This window comes from Cyprinus carpio, chromosome A25 (assembly GCF_018340385.1).
Source record: "Cyprinus carpio isolate SPL01 chromosome A25, ASM1834038v1, whole genome shotgun sequence".
Classification (NCBI taxonomy): domain Eukaryota; kingdom Metazoa; phylum Chordata; class Actinopteri; order Cypriniformes; family Cyprinidae; genus Cyprinus; species Cyprinus carpio.
In genome coordinates this window covers 16,566,598-16,587,088 of record NC_056596.1, presented here as the reverse complement: position 1 = coordinate 16,587,088, position 20,491 = coordinate 16,566,598, and the positions used below count along the sequence as shown (strand labels likewise).

General features: G+C 35.3%; 1 protein-coding gene across 5 annotated transcripts in view; it reads left to right on the top strand.

Moving 5' to 3' along the window:
* LOC109084381 (ras association domain-containing protein 8-like) overlaps nucleotides 1–20,491 on the top strand; it is a 37,987-nt gene that overhangs the window by 4,566 nt on the left and 12,930 nt on the right. The window contains exon 1 of one of the 5 annotated variants that reach the window (XM_042715728.1): nucleotides 1,538–1,682. The exons of 3 other annotated variants lie outside the window; for them this stretch is intronic. The gene's annotated coding sequence lies outside the window, so the exon portion shown is untranslated. Of the gene's footprint in view, nucleotides 1–1,537; nucleotides 1,683–9,844; nucleotides 10,062–20,491 lie in introns of those variants that run through there. One more of the 5 variants, XM_042715726.1, reaches the window with a different exon arrangement.

Here is a 20,491-nt window from a genome sequence, read left to right as displayed (position 1 = left end):
CTTTTGTTGTATGGCACAGAGCAGCATGGCCATTTTTCAAATTGTCTTCTTTAGTTTTTTCCACATAAGAAAGGCATACAGGTTTAAAACAAAGTGAGATTCGGTAAATAATCAGAGAATATTTATGCTTAAAGAGTTACTCCACCCCAAAATGAAAATTTTGTCATTAATCACTTACCCCCATGTAATCCCAAACCCGTAAAAGCTCAGTTCGTCTTCGGAACACAATTTAGGATATTTTGGATGAAAACCGGGAGGCTTGAGACTGTCCCATAGACTGCCAAATAAATAACAGTGTCAAGGTACATTAAAGGTATGAAAGACATCGTCAGAATACTCCATCTGCCATCAGACATGCAATCTGGTTATATGAAGTGACGGGAACACTTTTTGTATGCGAAGAAAACAAAAATAACGATTTTATTGAATGATTCCTTTGTCAGCAGTCTCCTCTGTGTCTCTCCATATCACCATATGCTGCGTATGCTCTTCTGTATCATCCGCGCCACAAGGATGCGTTGTTTCTACGTGTATTTATCTCTGATTTAAAAAAAAAAACAGTGCATCCTTGTCTGATGGCAGATGGAGCATTCTGACGACGACTTTCATACTTTCCTGGACCTTGACACTGTTATTTATTTGGCAGTCTATGGGACAGTCTCAAGCCTCCCGGTTTTCATCCAAAATATCTTAAATTGTGTTCCGAAGATGAACAAAGCTTTTACGGGTTTGGAACGACATGGGGGTAAGTGATCAATGACAAAATTTTCATTTTGGGGTGGAGTATCCCTTAAAGTGAACTATTCATTTACTAACTAATTTAATTGTAATAGAGCTTTGCCCTTTGCTTTTGTTTTATGTTAATCACCTTGGTTTAAATCAATATTGCCAGTCTGAATCTATCTGTCCTGTTCTGCTTGAAATCTTCAAGGTTGCATGTTTTGCGTTTGAGTCATTAGCATTCCAGTCACAGACAGATCAATCAAGAAAAAAATGGATCCATTTTCTCAAACTGACAATATAGCTCACAGATGAACTGTTGTTCAGTTTCATGGAGCGTCTTATTGCTTCATGATTACATCAGAGTCAGTGCAATGTTGTAGGGCACTTGAGAGATGTTGAACCTGATGAAAAACATGAACTCATTCGAAACACAATTGAACAAGATCCGTTTAATATTTATTGGTATAGCTTTATGATCCTAAAGTGCATTTTTATCCCTAGAGTCTGGTTTTGAAAGTAACAGTATTCAATAGAAAAGGAATGTGTTTTTACAGATTCTCAGTGATCGTTTAAGGTCACTGGACGTGCTTGGCTGAACGAGCGGCCCCTAAACAAGCATAAAGTTGGTGCCTCACCATGGTGGGATCGCTTGCCATTTGATTTCTTTTGTGACTCTTTCAAGCGTCCATTCCTCCCCCAAACACCCTGACAACTCCTGCCCACCCCGACCCAAACTCTGGTCATGTGACTTCTGTCCCAGCACAATCGAGGTGCCTCACCATTGGTCGGCTGCTTTGAAAAAGCATCGGTTTCCCAGGTAACGGAATGGCGGCTCCACTTCAGATCGTCTCCGTGGCCCCTCCTAACGTTTCACATGGACTCTCTCGTACAGAATCAGGTGCCTTCGACGGTCTCTCATGCTCAGACGAGTCTTGCACTTTCTAAAGATAGCATTATAGGTGAGTAACCTGTTTTTATTGGCATACAGGGCTTTATTTTTTAAAGTCTTGGAGTTCATGCAAACTTGTAGGGTGTAAAAATGTTAGATTTGCAAGACGGTTTGAAAAATAAGCTTGATTTTTAGGTGTTCTTTTGTATCATTTTTTTGTGATACCATGGTAATGGGATTTAGTCAGATATTCTTCAGGGAGAATAAGTGAATTTAAGAAATGTGCAGGAAACACTTCAGTGTGCTTCTCTGGAGAGTTTTTATGTTTATTGGAGCTTTGAATGAGGAATGATGGTAGTTTAGCAAGTTTTTTTTTTTAGTGCAGGTTCAATTGTTGCCTCCAAAATATTTGAATTTCATTGCATTACATACAGAATATCAAACCATATAAAAATAAATTTTGCCAACACAATCTCACGACAGTTTGTATTTTTTTTTTTCAAAAAATTTTCCCCGTATGTTTTCATACAGTTGGAAGGTTTTTGAGTGAGCTTTTTCATACAAATTATACCTTTTTTTTTTTTTTTAAACATGTTACGGCTTTCTATTAAACCCATAAAATAACTAAATGATCATTCAGAATTAACTAATAACTATTTTTAGGAGCCATTTCAGGGTGTTTTCTGATGTTTTAAAATTAAAAAAATTAATATCTAGATTTTAAATTGAATAAAGAGAACTTGTATAGAGGCTCATTTGAATTCAATATTTGCATAGATGTCTTTATGATATCATAGTTTGAAGAAAGTGTTTTTTTTTTTTTTTCAACCAATAAACGTCTTATTGTGAAGTGTTTTATTTTAAAAAGTGCTGTACTATATTTCTTTCAAATAAGTGCCACTTGTTTTTATTTGTTTTTTAATATGACTGAAGTGTGGCAGTTTTTGGGCCCAGTGTACATGTACAGTACAATCGTTCTTTTGTATACTGCTGAGGATGTAAGTGCTTGTTGAATGACAGTGTGTCGTTACTAGTTACTTGAACAGTCCTGAAATTCATCTTGACCTGTTGCCTTCAGGAATGATTCCCTGTCTGGAATCCACCCAGTACTGTCATTTACACAAACCTGCTTTATTATCATTGTCTCAGCACCTACAGCGCTCCTGAAGCCTAACAAAGCCTCATTCATACTGAAGATCTGCTGGCTGCGATTCAGTAACATCTGTTGGAAATGTTCTGAAATTGTAGTGACATTTGGTTATCAGGCTCAAATGAATCAACAAGACTAATTCCTGTGAAATGGAAGAAGAATATCTTTCTGTGCGTTTGCTGCGCTGTCTGAAGCTCTTTGATGGTGATGAAGGATGAAAGTGAAATGCTTTGAAAGCGTCATTGTTCTCTGTGTTTGGATGTCTGTCAGTCGGCGGTGCCGGGGGCCTTTGAAGGATGAGTTCACATGGCTTTTGTTTCTCGTGCCCCATGACCCTCAGGCACATGACAGGTGATTTTGTTCATACCCCTCTTCCTGAGCTTTTGAAAGCCTTTCTGACGGAAAGAAAAACAACCGTCCCACCCAAAACCGCCCCTCTGGCTCTTTCACCTCTCTCTGGAGATGAGATCTTAAAATGCTTACAGTCCCACAGATCTCCAGGTGCACAGCTAGTTGGGTTTGCCAGGCAGGGATCACTATTGTCATTGCTCTTATGGTTGGGGATTTACTGGTCTGAGCTGGTTTAGTTGGTCTCCCAGTTTGGCCAAGCTGGTGTTTATCTGGTTTATCTGGAGACAAGCTGATCTCCCAACATGACAAATGGCCAAAGCCTCTCTAAAACTAACAAACAGACCAGCTTGGCCAGGATTGGCCACCTGCTAACCATCTTAGGCTGGTTTAAGCTAGAGATGTGCAGAACTACAAATTCTCATAATTGACTTGTTAGTGGGTAGTTGATCTTTATCACATTTTTTTTTTTTTAGAGGTACATGTACAGTTCACTGCTCATAAATATTATTTCCTAAATGAAATTATTATATTCTTCTGAACACATTTTCGTCTTTAACAGTTTCAAAGAAACATTGCTGCTCAAGGCTGCACTTGTTTGAGGAAAAATACAGAAAAAAACAGTAATATTTTGAAATATTATTTCAGTTTAAAATAGCTGTTTCCTATTTGAATATATTTAAAAATGTAATTCATTCCTGTAATGAAAAGCTGAATTTTCAGCACCATTACTCCAGTCTTCAGTGTCACATGATCTTCAGAAATCATTCTCATATGATGATTTGCTGCTCAAGAAACATTTCTGATTATTATCAATGTTGAAAACAGTTGTGCTGCTTCATATTTTATTTTATTTTAGTAAAAAAAAAAAAACTAAAAAAATAAATTTTTTTTTCTGGAATTGTTTTTTCTTTTATTTAATAGAAAGTAAAAAAAAAAAAATTAATATTATAAATGTCTTTTTATCAACTTAATGCATCCTAGCTAAATAAATATTTCTGTCTCAAAAAGTGGCATGAAGGATCAGATTCAGTTAGTCTGAATTGCTTTCTCTGGCTATTATAGGTTGTTTTTAGTGTAAGCTTATCTTCTATTGAACGATGAATGTTTCTTTAAAATCTTAGATGCTGTTGAATATATTTTGCTTCAGGGCTATGTTTAAAATAGACCTGGAACTCAAGCCGTTCTGAATTTTCTTGAGCCTGAGGAGAAAGGAGAAATCTTTCATTGTTGACAGTGTGATTTGGGGCTGTGCTGTACTGAATTATGGGAGTTTAACTACAGAATGAGGAGTGTATGTTGTACTGCACACAAATCCCAGCGAACGACAAAGAGCTCTGTCATCATGTGGTGACCGTAATAACAGAGTCAGGCTTTATTTAACCGCGCTGCCTATAAACAACAATCAAGCAGTGCTACCTTGTTTTGTTCCTGCTTTCACTTCATCCTGCACTTGACCCCAAAGCTGCGCATCTTATGGAGAGGCTTTCTGTGTGTATAAATCAGTCTGTTCCAAACCTAGTGAACTACCTACTGTACATAGAATGCATTTTTTAAAGCACCATGTATGACACAAAGGTTTTGCATTGTAAAATGTGATAATGCACAAAAAAAGCCTGACTTAACTTGATTCCAGTAGTTTGATCTTAAAAGTTAAATATGAGATTCCTTTATGCATAAAAATAGTCTGGATCACAGTGTCCAAGACTGAAACAAGGAAAGTCATTTAAAAATTAATTTTAAAACACACCTGCCAGGTTCTTAAAGTAAAAAAAAAAAAAAAAAAAAAAAAATTGTATTCATTTTGGTTTTGAAAAAAAAAAACAAAAAACTTTTCTCTTATTTTTAGAAATTACTGAGAGGAGGTGCTCTACCAACGATAGAGGAGCAGCAACCTAAGATCAAAAAGCCATATCAACTGAAAAAGGTGCAGCTGTTATTTTCAAGACAAATTTAAATCGAATGACTCTAAAAATATTAAGTAAAAAGTAACACATATTTTTATACATTTTCATGCACTTTGAATAAATGTGTGTAAAAATATTAATTGTTAATTTCAATAAATATTTGTAAAAAAAATATTTTAAGGACAATGTATTTTTTAAATATCCTTATATATAAATATATAAATGGATAGATAGATAGATAGATAGATAGATGATATCTTTGTATTTTGTTTCAGTCTGAACTGTAATGAAAAGCTCAAATTATCATGTTATAGTATAATATTTGATATTATTAATATTTTTTACATGCATGCTTGTTTATACATTCATGCTGGTAGGTTGCACCACAACATTTTTTTTTTCTCAGAAATATTAGTAATAGTCAGATTGATGCTGGTCCCCAGTGACTTCCATAGTATGGAGAAAAAGAAAAAAAATTACTGTGGAAGTCAATGGCAACTATCAACTGTTTGCTCACTCACATTCTTCAGAATATCTTATTTTGTGTTCAACAAAAGAAATAAATGAAAACAAGTTTAGAACAACTTGTAAGGTCAACTTGGGTCAACTTTGGAATAACTTGGAACAAGGTCAGATTGTTTTATCAAGCAAAAATGTTTCACTTCCCTCTTGAAGAAGCATTTTGCTGGTTATTTGTAACAAGAAAGGTTCGTAGCCTTGGCAAAAACAGTCATCCAAGGTCACTGGTTTAGATGCGGAGTTAAAGGAACATGAAAATCTCCCCATCATGTTGTTCAGTGACTTCCCCTCTTCTGTGAACTGTAAAGGGAGTTTGAGTTTGTCGATGAACCAGTTCCCTTAATCATAGTGAAGTGCTGATGTGTAATGTTGAGTCAGTGTTGTGGGTTGTTAATGAAGTCTGCATCTTTGGCATTGCTCTGTTTTGAGCACGTTTTGTCCACTGATCTAAAGAAACTCGAGTGTCTCTGGATTCTTTAATTAAAGTGCACCTGCGCTTTGAAAACATGAGGAAATCTGTTTGGGGAAACTAATGGATGGCATCTGTTCACGTTTAATGTTAAAACAAGTTTAACTGCTGGGTGTCCTTTCTTTGTGATGGAGCTTTTATTCTTTTACAATGCACTGAGCGGCTTTGTTTGCCAATAGAAATACAATGACGAGATAGATAAAGTAAGGAAGCAGTCACGTTCATATTCAGGCCAATTCTTTCACTTGTGTTTTCTTATAAAGTAGGTCATGCGATTATCAGGCATGCTTTCTGATGTCCATAAAAGTGGATGACTTTGAAGTTGTTGTTGTTTTAATCTTTAAAGGTGCACTTATTTTTGCCACTTTACAACTAAAAACAAAACAAATATTACTCTTGGCAAATATGTTTAAAATGATAAACTCACCAGTTTTATTTCAGAAAAATTGCACCCGAGCTGAAAACAACGGTGAACATGTGAGCTGGAATTCAGCAACCTCTATTGAGATATTCTGCTCAAATAAAAGCTCAGCTTCATGCGGTATTTTGTTCACACGTTATTAACAATAAACAAGCTAAAATTAGTTTGCAAGCAAATCATGCAAGTTGATGATCTCTTGATTTGTGAAAGTGCGGTAATTGATTAAATGTAAAAATAAATAAACAAATGACGACAATCTTGATAATAAGCAAGCTAACATTAGTGCAATCTATATGTTTCACTCCATACATGTACAGATTTCAGTACTTCTTTTCATGAGAATTAAAGCACCGTTATTGAAGAAACCTGCAAAATAACGAAGAACAAAACTAGCGCAGCAGTCCTCAGATGCCAAATTTGATCTTGAACTGATTAATTAGCTGAAGCTTTTGCTCTACCATCTGCTTGACATCATTAACAGCAGTTCAAACTAATGTGATTTCATGACTAGCTAAATACAATGCATTGTGTTATGGTAGTTAAACAATGTGTTATGTTGTTATTTGGGAAACACACCCCAGTGTTACGCTACATCCACACCAGTAGGTGGCAACATAGACTCCAGGACAGCTGATGTATTGCCCAGCATTTATACACAAAACATATTTGATGTACGTTAAATTCACACATTTTGAAAGAGGATTGTAAGCTGATACTGAGGGAATGTAAACTTGCCCCGGGACGGCTGTAGAGAGTGTGGGGGGTCTGAGGTCCCGCGGGGGAAGGGCTGAGATTACAGGTTTAGGGAGTTTCCCTCAGGAATGCCAGTGTCAGTGGAACGTAAAACAGACAAAAACAAGACTTATAATCACCTTAATCCCTTAATGCTGTTCAATCTGAGACCAAACCCGGCTCATTCACACTTCACTAAATTACAGTGAACAGAACGTGTCGATCATGGGCCACTGCTGTTATGTAATGAAGCACTGATGCAGAAGCTGATTGTTTTGATGGCTTATTAAGTGAGAGGATGCATTAATAATTGACTGCTGGTTTTGTTGTGTGTACATGTTTGTGTGTGGACAAACATGCAGACAGAAATCAGACCAAATGCTCAGTTCTTACTCAGTATGCGTTTATCGTGACAGAGCTGTACAGGGCTATAGAGACCAGATGCTCACATTTACAGTATATAGCTGTTGTTTCTATGTATGTATGGTTGAATTTCACAAACATGTCTATACAGGCCACATTTAACAAATCCAAAAGATATACAATAGGATTACATTATATTGCGCATGAATAAAATGATGCCCATTTATTTATTTATTTACATTGTGATGAATTTTTTAACAATAAATCACATTTCCCAAATGTATAAAAATAATGTATTATGTGGTGTTATGTGGAAGTTTTATAAATCATGCTAGTATTTGAACTGCCTTTAATTTTATGGATAATCACGTATGTAAATACATACATAAAAATATTATATATTTGTTCCTTTCTTTATTTCTTTGATTCTTTTTCCACATATGAAGAAAGAAATGACTAAATATAACCAAACAAACAAAGATATATAATGCATAAATAACCCGATAGGACTTATTTTTTATTTATTTATTTTTTATTGTTCACACAGTTTTGTCCTCCATTTCTTTATTTTTATTAATTTATAAATTTATTAATTAATGTCTGTAATCATTTTTACATTGCTGTAACCATAAATAATTTCTTTATTCATTCATTTAAAAATCTAATTGTGATATTGACAAGATCATTATGAATAATGAGAATCCTAAACTCATAAGTAGAAGATATGGACACATTAAGGTCATGAGAAAAGATCAGGGAAATTAGCTTAATTTTCAAAAATAAATAAATCAATAAATAAAAATCTTTATGCGTGTAGGCTTGGTTTTCTTCATGCAAAATGTAATTGATTTCTTTCATTTGTTTTTGTGTTGTAATATGACACAGACATCTTTCACCCACATAACCATCATGTTTTGTGATGGAGCTGTTTGTCCACTTGAGTTTTGCTGTGTAGTTTGGTTTCTATGGGAAGCTGATGGTCCGGTTTCAGTGTTCAACAACAGCACATCATCACCAACAGAAAAGAGGCATCACAGATGAGATCTCAGCTGATTCTCCTAGACAGCAGTGAGATTAAATCCAGAGATTTAAGTCTATTCTTATTACTTCTATTTAGTGGAAAAATCTGAGACAAATTTGAGACCTTCATTCAATCTCCCAATCTGCGAGCAGTAAATCTTTCCTCTGAGCACCAGAAAGAGACGCAGATCTGTTTGAATAACTGAACATGTGACTTCCGTCACAAGCGTCTGCTTACACTCACACACAGATAGCTGACTGAAAACACACCTCCTGATGCTTGCTCAGGCCAAACACACACTCAGATCAAGATAATAACTATATCTGAACGAGGGTTTTCTATTTGTATATGCGGTAATACATTTAAAAAGTCAGTCTTTCATGTAATTTATTTATTTATTGCAATTTTGTTGGGTCTTGAAGGGATTTTGTATGTAATACTAATAGTTTAATTTCATGAAAACATTTCCAAGTAAACCTGAAATAGATAGATAAATAAATAAAGCAAGTAAATAAAATACCATGAATTTGTTTTGTTTTTTGTTTTGTTTTTTTGCAGTGAGAACAGCATTTATTTGACTCAAAAAAACCTCACATCAGTGCATTGACTCAAGTTAATGGAAAAAACGTTTTCCAGAATTTACCAAACTAAGTTTAAATATTTATTTTCATTGCAAAATACAATACAATACAATACAGTAATTGAAAAAATGTTTTGTATAATATTTTGTATAATGATTGAACTAATGAAGAATAAATATTTATTTTCATTGCAACATTATTTTATGCATGAAGTCGGGATATTAAAAATCTCCTAATTTTTCAAAACTTAATTTAGAAAGAAAAAATACATAAAAGGAAAATTTAGAGCATAGAAATTAAAATTTTTGAAGAATTTGATGAGTTTATAATAAGATGTTTGAAGTTTAATTGCAAACTGGTGTCTTGGAAAATCTGAGCACAATTTGAGAACACGTTAAAACTCATATCAGATTATATATATTTATTATTTATTTAGTAGGTTGTCTTTTTCAAAAATATTTCATGCAAATAATGTACTTTTAATAGAAGATTTTTTTCCCCCTCTGTTAGAATTAGGTTTCTCTTAGCAAAGTTGGCAATTATAATTAGCTTGGTAGAAAAACGATCTTAAACTGCGCTAAGTACTGTACTGTATGTCCTTCTACATATGGATGGGTGTCGATAGTGAGAGACAGAAACTGAAGAAACAAAACAAGGCACTCCTCCTACCTGGAGATGTGGGCGGAGCTTTGCCATGTCAGCAGATTTCAGTGAGAGAGAGAGAGAGAGAGCGAGAGAGCTGTAGCTGTGAGTGGGAAGTGCAGTCAGATGCCGGAGCGTTCAAGAGCAGAACACACACACATACACCACGCCACAAGATCTGCACATCTGTCTCATTCTCACTGAAGAGCTGTGTCCGTCTCTGAGGAGCTACGGGAGATTTCTGCTTCTCTGTGAATGTAGCAGTGGAAGCCAGGAGGAACTGTTTGTTTTATGAGGTAAGAGAACTGTGTTCTCTGCATGTTCGGTCGCAGCTGTAAATCAACCTGTGGCTTCAAATCAATCTGTGGGTCGCGAGCTGCTGCTGTCGTCTGTTAGAGAGCTGAGGGTCAGTCATTTCACATCTAGAGGAAAACTTCACTGCTCAGTGGCTGCTCTTTAATAGTTCAGGAGACTTAATAGAGGTTATAGGTATATTTCAAAATCTGAGATGTGAAATAAATGTGGATAGACTAACTCAGACCTGGTCTTGGATGAATGAGATATATGAGCTGATAATGAGATGTTTTGATTGCAGATGTTGCTAAATGAGAAACATGAGTAATTTTCTTGCAAGAATAAACTGAGCAGCACACTTAAGCAGAGCTATCACTTTCCTCTCCATTTGATCTCATTTTGGTCTAGAGAAACCATTGAGAAATTAAATGTCTCCTTTGTGATTTTTCAAAACTTCATTTGGAGAAATAAAAAGCAAGCATATAAAGGAGCCAATAAAGGAAATTAGATTATGAGAAAGATTTGATAAGAAATATTTGAGTTTACAATGAGACTTTAAATTGCATCCTCTGGTATCTTTGAAATCTGAGCACAGTTTGAGACATTGTTAAGATTTGAGATTGGGTTTTTCTCAGACTTTAGTCTCCATTTCATCACCTTTTAGTCCCATTGTGCTGTAGTTTTAATTATTTGAATGTGTAAATATGTAACCTAAAGTTTTTCTTTAAAAAAAAAATGTCTTCAAGAAATTCTTTAATAACGTTCTACTTATTTTTTTTGTTTTGTTTTTTTTCCAAACATCTCTCAGTGAAAAATGAGACGTGGCCTGAAATGTGATGGATAATGGATGATAGCATGGAGCTTGGGTTTTATTATGTGTATATGTGTTTAGATCTACATTAATCATGCTTCTCTAACAGGCCGCATCTCACTAAGTCCTGTTTGCTTTTAATCAAACCAGATTCTCCTGTCAGTCTGTGTTTAACCACATTCGGCCTGCTAATAACCAGACTGCATGCTTGAAAGTCCAGCACGGCCACCAGATCTGGTTAGTACATCATTAGGAGTCGTGTGATATCATTATCTTATTCCAAACATAAAACCTTCCCAAGCATTTATGACTCCAGGCAAATATTGCAAATGCAGCACTTGTGGAATATGGGTCACGTGATGTTTATTCATGACTCATGACTAATCAAAGTAAATCTGGTGACGTGGAGTCAAAGGCAGCAGGTCTTCTCGTGAAGCGCTCGGCTCAGCTCTGGTTAAAGTGACAGTTCAGCACTTGGCTTGTTAAGCTGATCAGGGGGATGCTGATGTGAGGTACTGTCAGGCGGCTCTGTTTAGCCTGTTACTGATGAGAAGCAGCAGGTCTGAGAACACAGCTGGCCATTAGAGATGCAGGGGCACTGCGGTGCGGTGCTAAAACATTGATTGAGAGAGAGACGGGACACGGGGAGCGGCAGTAGTGACTGTGGCTACGCTGAGTATTATTGCATTGTACTGGAGAGTTATGCTTGGAGTCCAGACTCTAAGGGTATGTTTAGATGACAACAAAGTACTAAAAAAAATTATTTTTTCTTTCTTTGCGTTAATCAAAAAAAGTTTTGCGTTCAAACAAATCTGCGAAAATGGCTCAAAGCACTGTGTTATGCATGCCAGGCCAGTAGATGGCGATGTCACTTCAAAAAATCAACACCATGCATGAATTAGCTTTTTTGTAGTTTACACTGAGACGATAACAATACTGTTTTGAGGCCCTCAAAAACACTGTTGGCATGTAAATGAACGGCCAAAATGCATGCAGAGTTTTCGTTTTTTAGTTGAAAACTTTCGCTTAAATGCTGACGCGTAGACAAAATGTTTACTCAAGTTAAGGTTTAATAAAAAATGTTGCTATATGTACTATAATATGTGTTGCAAGGGATCAATATTTGTATTTATTACACGGCTCTGTGGAATACTTGATTCTGATTGGTCAGTTGCGACATTCCGAGGTATGTTATCCCTGGATATCAACCAGTAAAAGCTAATAACACAGGCTCATCCGGGTAACTGAAGTCAGCGCTGTACTCTTGCTAGGAACTGTTTTTTCTTTGTGGGAGCTTTGCGTTTGTTTAGCCAAAAAAATATTAAAACTCGATTCAAAATGGTGTACAATTGTTTAATTATGTCATCCTGGTATCGCGGACTCATACTCGTTTCATACAAACGCAGCTGCTGCCATTTTGCGACGATTGTTTTGTACTCTGTAATGGATTATAAGATAACTTATAAACGGGTAAGATTTTAAAACATTTTTGTCTTAAATCAATATATTTTATCAGCTTAATTATTTATGTGGTCAGATGCATCGTAATAAGTGCTGTGACTGCACCGTATCCCTTAAATGTTGTCTAGTTTGAACTTGCCGCTTGTTAGCAACTGCTCTGTTCACTGAAGCTTTGTGTTCAAATATGTACTCAAATCAATATTTTGTGTCTAATTATTTACTTATGTGGCAAGTAGCCATGTAATAAGCGGGATGATGTACATTCAGCCGCTTCGCCTAGAAGTCGGGGGTTATTCTGCGATAACAACCGGCTGGATGTACATTATCCCTTACTTAAAATGTCGGTCTTCTGTTTTTGCTTTGTTTCTGGTTCTTCCGAAATCACCCCAAAAATAAAGAATAGAAGAAAAAAAATCTATATATATAGTTTGGGGTTTGGGGTCAAATGTGACCAGGGCATGTTCTGTTTCATATCCCATGGTAGTAGGAAAGACATCACGGTCTTTTACTGGAAAGTGATGCACAGAGTGAGGATCATTGACTCCTGTGCTGACCACTAAAGCTTCATTGAGTTCTCTGGATCAATGTGGAGAAACACACAAGCTTTCATTAGGGTTTGTGAACGCTCCTGTGCTTTAGATGGACAGTTTTACCTTGCATGCAAATCCTTGACTTGCTTTGTAAGTATTCGATAAAAACCTCTCTGTTTCTCTGTAGTTATCTCTGGATCTTTCTATAGTTCTCTGCATCTCTGTAGTCTCTCATGACGTGTGAGCTTCTGTCTTTCACACCCCGTTGACAAACTCAGGAAGGTGTAAAAATATGTGTTCGAAAGCGTGAAGATTCCCAGATAACACAATAAAAAGCCTTTGATTTGCTCTCGAGGTCAGAGTTTCTAGACAAATCAAACCCACATACTTGTACTGTGTAAAGACCTGCGATTTTTAGAAACATTTTAGAAAGGTTTTTTTTTTTCATTTTAGAAATGGCAGCGGAAACTTAAAAAAAAAAAAAAGTTGTAATGCCAGCAGAATGTTGGCATAACGTTTCTTGAAATGTCTCTTTCGTTTTTATTAATTTTAAAATGTCAAATAGAGAGTTGTGGTGTTGAATATGTACAAAACCATGGGCCATACCATCTACAGTGAAGATTAGGGACAATTATTATGGGAACTATGCAAAAGTTAGTGGTTTTTTTTTTTGTAGCTTTTTTTTCTGAAACATTTTTACTGTACTTAGGTGGTTGTTTCTGAGATAATTACTTAACAAAATTTGTGTTAATATCTTCAAAACACTGATTTATAATTCTCCCAAAGTATAAAATATATAAAAATATAAATACCAAAAAAAAAATTCTCTTTTAAAACATATAAAAAAAAAACCTACTATTCATCAATCAAACAATAAAAAAAATTTCCATTTTTCCAAATACAAAGAACGTTTCAGTGAACAGTTCTTAAAATATTTTTTTTTTCTTAGTGTGTACAACATTTTAATCATCTAACAATTTTTTTCCACTATAAAGAACCTCTTGTGGAGTGAAAAGGTTCCATGGATTTTAAAGGTTCTTCATGGAACCATCGAAGCCATTTTTAAGTGTTTACTAATTTATCTAGGCCAGTTATGGAGTAATTAGAGTGTTATTTAATGCATTTAGGTTGGCAAAATGTTCTTAAGATTCTTAGATTTGTATTGACATTCCTGGAGAATATATTTTAATGCTCCAGTATTGTCATTTTCAAGATTTCTAAAATTCTATCTCATCTAGGCAGTGTACCGTTACCATTGAGGAACCATTATTGTGGGATGAAAAATTGCTAATACATTTCCCATAGACAGTTTTTGTTATTTATCTTGATATAACATTCCAGAAAATAGGAACAGACTTTACCTACAAGAGCAGGTGCAGTTCTTCTCCTGCTGCTTTAGTGGTTATTGAAAAGCATATGGAAAAGATTAACCAAAACGCAAAAGAGTCTGTATGTCGACCTTCCCTTGGCTTTGTGTGTTTGAGCAATACTAGAAAGAATTAGCATGAGATTTAAATGCTTGTTAGATATGCATCATCTCCGTCGTACTCGATGGAGGAAGTGAAAGGTGTTTGTGTTTGACATTGAATTATATGGCAGCTCCTGTCTGATGTGAGCAAGAGATGGAAAAGCATAGCAACCACAAACACTGACTGCCTGCTTACTCAACACACAACGACAGCTGACAACATCCTCAGAGCAGCTATCGTCTGCAGAAGTCTGCAAGAACACGAAAGATTTTGTCTTATGAGTTTTTGAATTGATTCAGAAATACCTAAAAATTACAATTTATATATGCACATCTTCTATGATAAATGTGTAGTTTTATATCATTTTTGAATCCAAGTTCATTTAGATTTTTTTCTAAGCATACAAAAATGTCAGGGTGGTACAACTCCCCATATAACAAAAAAAAAGACCCACAATAAAAATATATATATATTCACATATATTCACAAACTTGTCTCCCCCAAAGCAAAGTCATTTGGTGCAACCATCATGCAGAAACTAGAAAAAAAATACAGGAAATGATATTGTAGGACCACTGAACACTGTCAAGTGTCAAATCTCTTAAAATATCAGATAGTTTTAACTTTCTATGACAAAACAAGCAGTTCAGGTTGTAAAATGTCATATTGGACAAACTCTTCTAATAAACTGAATATCATAAAGTGATATTTATGATTTAATAATTTATAACATTTGTAGTTATACTTTTATATCTTGAAAATATAATTAAATAACTTTTTGAACGTCATGATTAATGTGTACAATATTCAAGATGAACAGAAAATGTGTGAATTTGCGGGACAAATTAGGTTATTTTTAGTGACACAGTCTTAATGTTTTTGAAGGCGAGAGATGCTTCTGTTTTCTTCCTTGTCTCAACATCTGCTGTTAATTTTCTTCTGCACAATCACAGTTCAGGGAAAGGTTTAGTCTGTCTCATTTTCTCATGTTTCATCCTAACACCCTTTCCAGCTTTTCTCACAAAGCTCAGTTGTTTGATAATCTTTGATAATCTGAAAGAGCTTAGATCTCAGTCCTGTAGTTGTAACTTTGTTTCATCCTCGGTTCCCATTTCTTGACAGAAGAATCATCATATGGTACTCGGATTTGCATCCATACTAATTGAAACGCTTGTCTGTTCCGGGACACTGGCATAGAAAATGCCTTTCTGCAAGGAGACTCGTAATCATGTGAAAACTCAGAGTGTTGATGCTTTCCGTGTCCCAAGGCTGTCTGAGTAATTACTTAGCAAAGCTCACATAATGAGAGAGTGAGTTGGCTATGCTTCGGCAGGCTTCACCCATATAAATATCCTCCCTTGGAAACCACAAGCTGTTCACCACTGTTGCTTAGAGCCGTTGCCCCAGAGTTCCCATCTGAGCCGCTGCTTGACTGCATAAGTAGACCAGCCCTTGATTGGCAGTTTAATGCATTACCAACAACGCCATGAGCGAACCCAACAGCAACCGCCCACTTTCTCATTGACTTTCTTAATAACTTCTGCACAAGCATACTGTATATCATGACTTAACCTTGAAAGTCATGGTAGATCTGTATTGAAATGTTTATTTTCATATAAAAAGTAAGTACAAAGCTCATTGCGATTTACTGGATGGGAGGTGCTCTACAAATAATGGTTAGTGAATATTGTTTATGCATCTATTTAAAACAATATAGACTAAAAGATTTTTGGATTTGATTTCAATGTCAGTGTCATATTCTTGGAGTCAGTGCTGGTTTATCCAAATGAGAATCGATTTAAATCGAGAAATCAGTATTTTCAACCCCGCCCTAGTTTATACATTATTACTAAAATTTCGAAATTTTTTGATGGTGAATATGAATTGGGATTTTTACGGTTCTATTTTTTACTGTACTTTTTACGTTTTGGTTTTTTTTTGTATCCCAACTGTTGAGTTCTGTTGGTGACAGAAATTGATGTCGCCTTTTTGTTGGAGGATATACTTTATCATAGCTTTTCAGCTTCATTACACTTGCTTGAATAGCGATCTGGAATAGAGCAGACGGGGGGGATGTCAAGAATGCACACACTTCTCAATGCTCCCACACCAGGAATGTGATGTTTCGTAACACATGCATACTTTGACTGTGAATCAACAGTGAGGTTTCCCGCCACTTGGACTGGACGTGTCACCTGAAATTGCACATTCCAGACCTTTTCCAAACATTTGCTGAAACTTAAAAGGGCCGAATACAGACCCCTGACCTTCACCGGTGGAGGAATGTGGAAAAGGGATGAACGGTCATGTGCTGTATTGGTGGGGGTTGAATTAAACATGGTTTCTGAACAAATCGTACTCCTACAGAGTATAAAGATAGCATTGGTCAGCATTGAACTTAGAATGGAGTCTATAAATGGTTGTTTGAATGAATGTTGAAAAGCAGTTATTCGGTGGATTGTCTGAATGACTTGCTTACTAGTGTCTTCAAAAAGCCCCAGGTTGGTTTATGCGCTTTAATAAAATAACAGATATAACTAATAAATAATTTAAAGGACTATAACTTTATTGCATGAAACTATCATAATCCTCACAAACAAATAAATTGTGTGTAGTGATGGGAAATTTGTATGGTAGTAATTATCTAGAAATGTATTGTTGACAGGCGTGAATACAGTATGTTACAAAATGTGGGGTTTAGAGTTTTAAGGGGTTTTGTGTTTTTTTTTTTTTTAGAATTTAGAGTTACTGTTCTGATGATTATTGTTAGACTGTTAGCACGCTAAAGCAAAGCACAGTGCTAGTATGCTAGTATAGAAACTTATGTCTTTAAAATGCATCCTCTTTAAACCACCACAACTAGTCAGTTAGTGAAGATTACTTGCCGAATCAAGTATTTAATACAATAAATGTGAGGTTTATCTGCTTTATAATACCACCTATAAATAATTTTAAACTAAAAAAAAATAAAAAAATCTAGATAAACTTGCTAGTCCACCTTACTAACCAACTAGTTGGTTGAAATACTGTTTATGAAGTTTACTGCAAAATATTGAAATTTTATCTCTGAATTTTTCCACTTTAATGCAACAACTCTGTTCATGTAGAAACTAAAAATATGTAGATGAACTTTCTAATCAACCTCACTAACTGACTAGTTAAGTTAGAAATATGGTGTGAAAGTTTACGGGCAAACTATTGAAATTTAATCTCTAAATTTATTCACTTTAAAGCACCACCTATAACTATTTATAAACCAAAAAAAACAACAACTTCCTAATCTACCCCACTAATTGACTGTGAAATGCAATATATATATAAAGCAAACGTTGATTGTTTTGAAAAAAAAAAATAGATAAAGATAATTTAAATGACTACATGGCTAAATATAAAATATGAAGTATATACAAAAATACTGGAATTTCATCTATCACTTCATCTTTGAAGCACCACTGACATTTTAAGCTAAATAAAACTACAAAAAAACAACAACAAAAAAAACAAGGTAAACTTGTCAGTCAACTTCTAACTGACTAGTTTGATAACATCACATAAATTGAAATTACATTTAATAATAATAATTTCATCTTTGACACACAACCCATTTTTTTTAAATAAAAATACAGATCACTTATAGATTACAAAGACAAACTTTTTTTATATTCAAAATAACCTGCTTCATTGAATCCTGCCATCCCTAGTAAAATTTTATCACTTATAGATTACAAAGACAAACTTTTTTTATATTCAAAATAACCTGCTTCATTGAATCCTGCCCAATGAAACTACTATCTTAAAGTAAACTGTGTAAACTTTGATTTCATGTTGACTTCAAGAAGTTTCACTTCAGAAGGAATTTGATGATGGATGTACAGTTTGTGCACCTGTTAAAAAATATCCACTTCTTTACAATCTGACCACAAGGGAGTTTGGTCTTGTTTTAATATAGCCACTCACAGTAGGTGCACCTGTTCTGTCTTGCATTGAAAATAGGCCAGTGCATCAGGACTTCCTTTGTTGGCGATCTGTCTTTTACACCTCAGGCTTTGATATTCATCATTTCGTTAAATTTGGAACCGAATGCAACATTATAAAAAGAACAAATCACAAACCTTAAAATGCAAGCAAATTTGCAGAAAAGGGTATTGAATAACTCATGAACCTTAAATCTCATGCTGCATGCAAGCAAATTTGCAGAATAGAGACGGTCTGGCAGTAAAGACGATGCATACACGGGCTAAAATTGGCACGGCTGTTTAGTAATGTCAGTACACAGATGCTACTGATTTCATTTCCTCAGTGGAAAAGCACATTTAGTTGGTTATGATGAACAGCAAAGCTCCACACAAGAGAAAATAATCTTTCTCTCATCTAGGGCTTGTTGTACATGGCTAATGTTATTTTCTCTGCAGATTCCCTTATGGTCTGCTTACACCTGGATGGTTTCTCTCATGAGAAGTGAAAACTGCCCAACTGTCTTTAACCCTAAGAAATTACAGCCCATGCGTTATACTTAACGGCTAACAGATTCTTGCGGTTGCACTCAGAATTGGTTTTCCAGATGGTGTCGGACTCAAGGTTGGCCTTAATTTGTTGTTTTTTTTGTTTTTTTTTGCAAAGTTCATTTAGAAGTGCAAAATGCAACTTCCCATTGGAGGCTTGACAAAAATGCTTGCCCACATACTTGCAGTCTCTCTCGCTCTGTGTTTATCCCACTTGTTGAAGCCAAGATTGGGATTTCTGAGCAGCGAGTGGAGACAGCCTCTTTTGTTTTCCCAGGCTGGCTTTGTTTAGGTTAGGGATGAAGCCTGGTCACTTTTGGTGCCCTCAGCATTCCTCTGTCTAAAGGCAAAGGGTCAGCGCTGAATTCATGCGGTCAGAGAAGGATAATGCTGCATTGAACTAGTGTTTTTAAAATATAAGAATTTGTGCATTGTAAAAAGTGAAAAGGAAGGCAATAACCTTTTGAATAATCTGAGCTTAATTCTGATTGGACAGCCTACAGTTAGACTAATGAACAATATTTTATGATATACAAATTATTAAGAATTGTAATAATGTATTGAAATTTATTGGTGTCTTATCATATTTATTTCACAATAAATGGGGTTTCGGACAGTTGTGAATGAATGAATGAATTGATATATTTTAGCATTTATCTTACTCAAAAACTAGAAAACTAATATTTTAATTAAAACAACAACAACAACAAAAAAGTAATATTCCTCACAGCAGTGCAGTGTCAAACTAGTATTTGCAGCGGTCGCGCTCACACATCCATAGGCTACCGCAAGTAAATTCTCACACTTTAATAGTATTTATATCTCCTAACAGGCTGTGTGAATATATAGAAGTTATAACCTAAAAATGTACGTCAGTACATGCTATACAGTACTGTTATGTTCCACTCAAACAGATTGCAGTTCCGTTCAGTACCACTAGAAGTGCAGAAATGACACGCTTCACAATTTGTAGAGTTGCTACTTTTAGCTAACTGGTTCAGCAGCTGTCCAGAACTGTGGTAGATCAGATTTATTATAAAATTGTCTTTTTTGGTGTCTGTGATGTTAGCTTTGTGTATTCTTCGTGGTTTGTAGTGTTGGGATATGTGTTTGGAATTTGTCTCAAAATCATATCTGCTAGATTAATGATTTCATGTTCACTTAACACATCTGTCTGGATCAGTAAATCAGACAAATGGCACAATTATAGACTCCATCCAGTTTTTCCATTTGTTGCTGGCAACAAGACCATTATAAAAGAATGTTTTTTCAGGTTAGGGATGGAAGCGCTCAATGCACGTAGATCCGCCTGTAATTTATCCATGAAAGCAGTGACACATTTATTAGGTCTTTGTTCAAAGAAGGCTAATCAGTCAATCAGTGAGGAAATACTTTTTCGGTTGATACAGAATTATCTGTTCTGCTGCTATTTCTAGCTTGTTATTTCCCTTCACAGTGGATGAGATCGGTGTTTCCAAGTGTGTGTTTGGTCCTAATGGGACAATATACTAAACAAAACAATGCTTTACAAATCACAAACAATACAACACATAGCAAACCAAACACAGCCAGTCAGCTAGATAAGCTCAAAAACTGTGTACACAAAGGAGTTAAGGATATGCATACAGCCCATGTGACATACATTTAGTACGGACATAG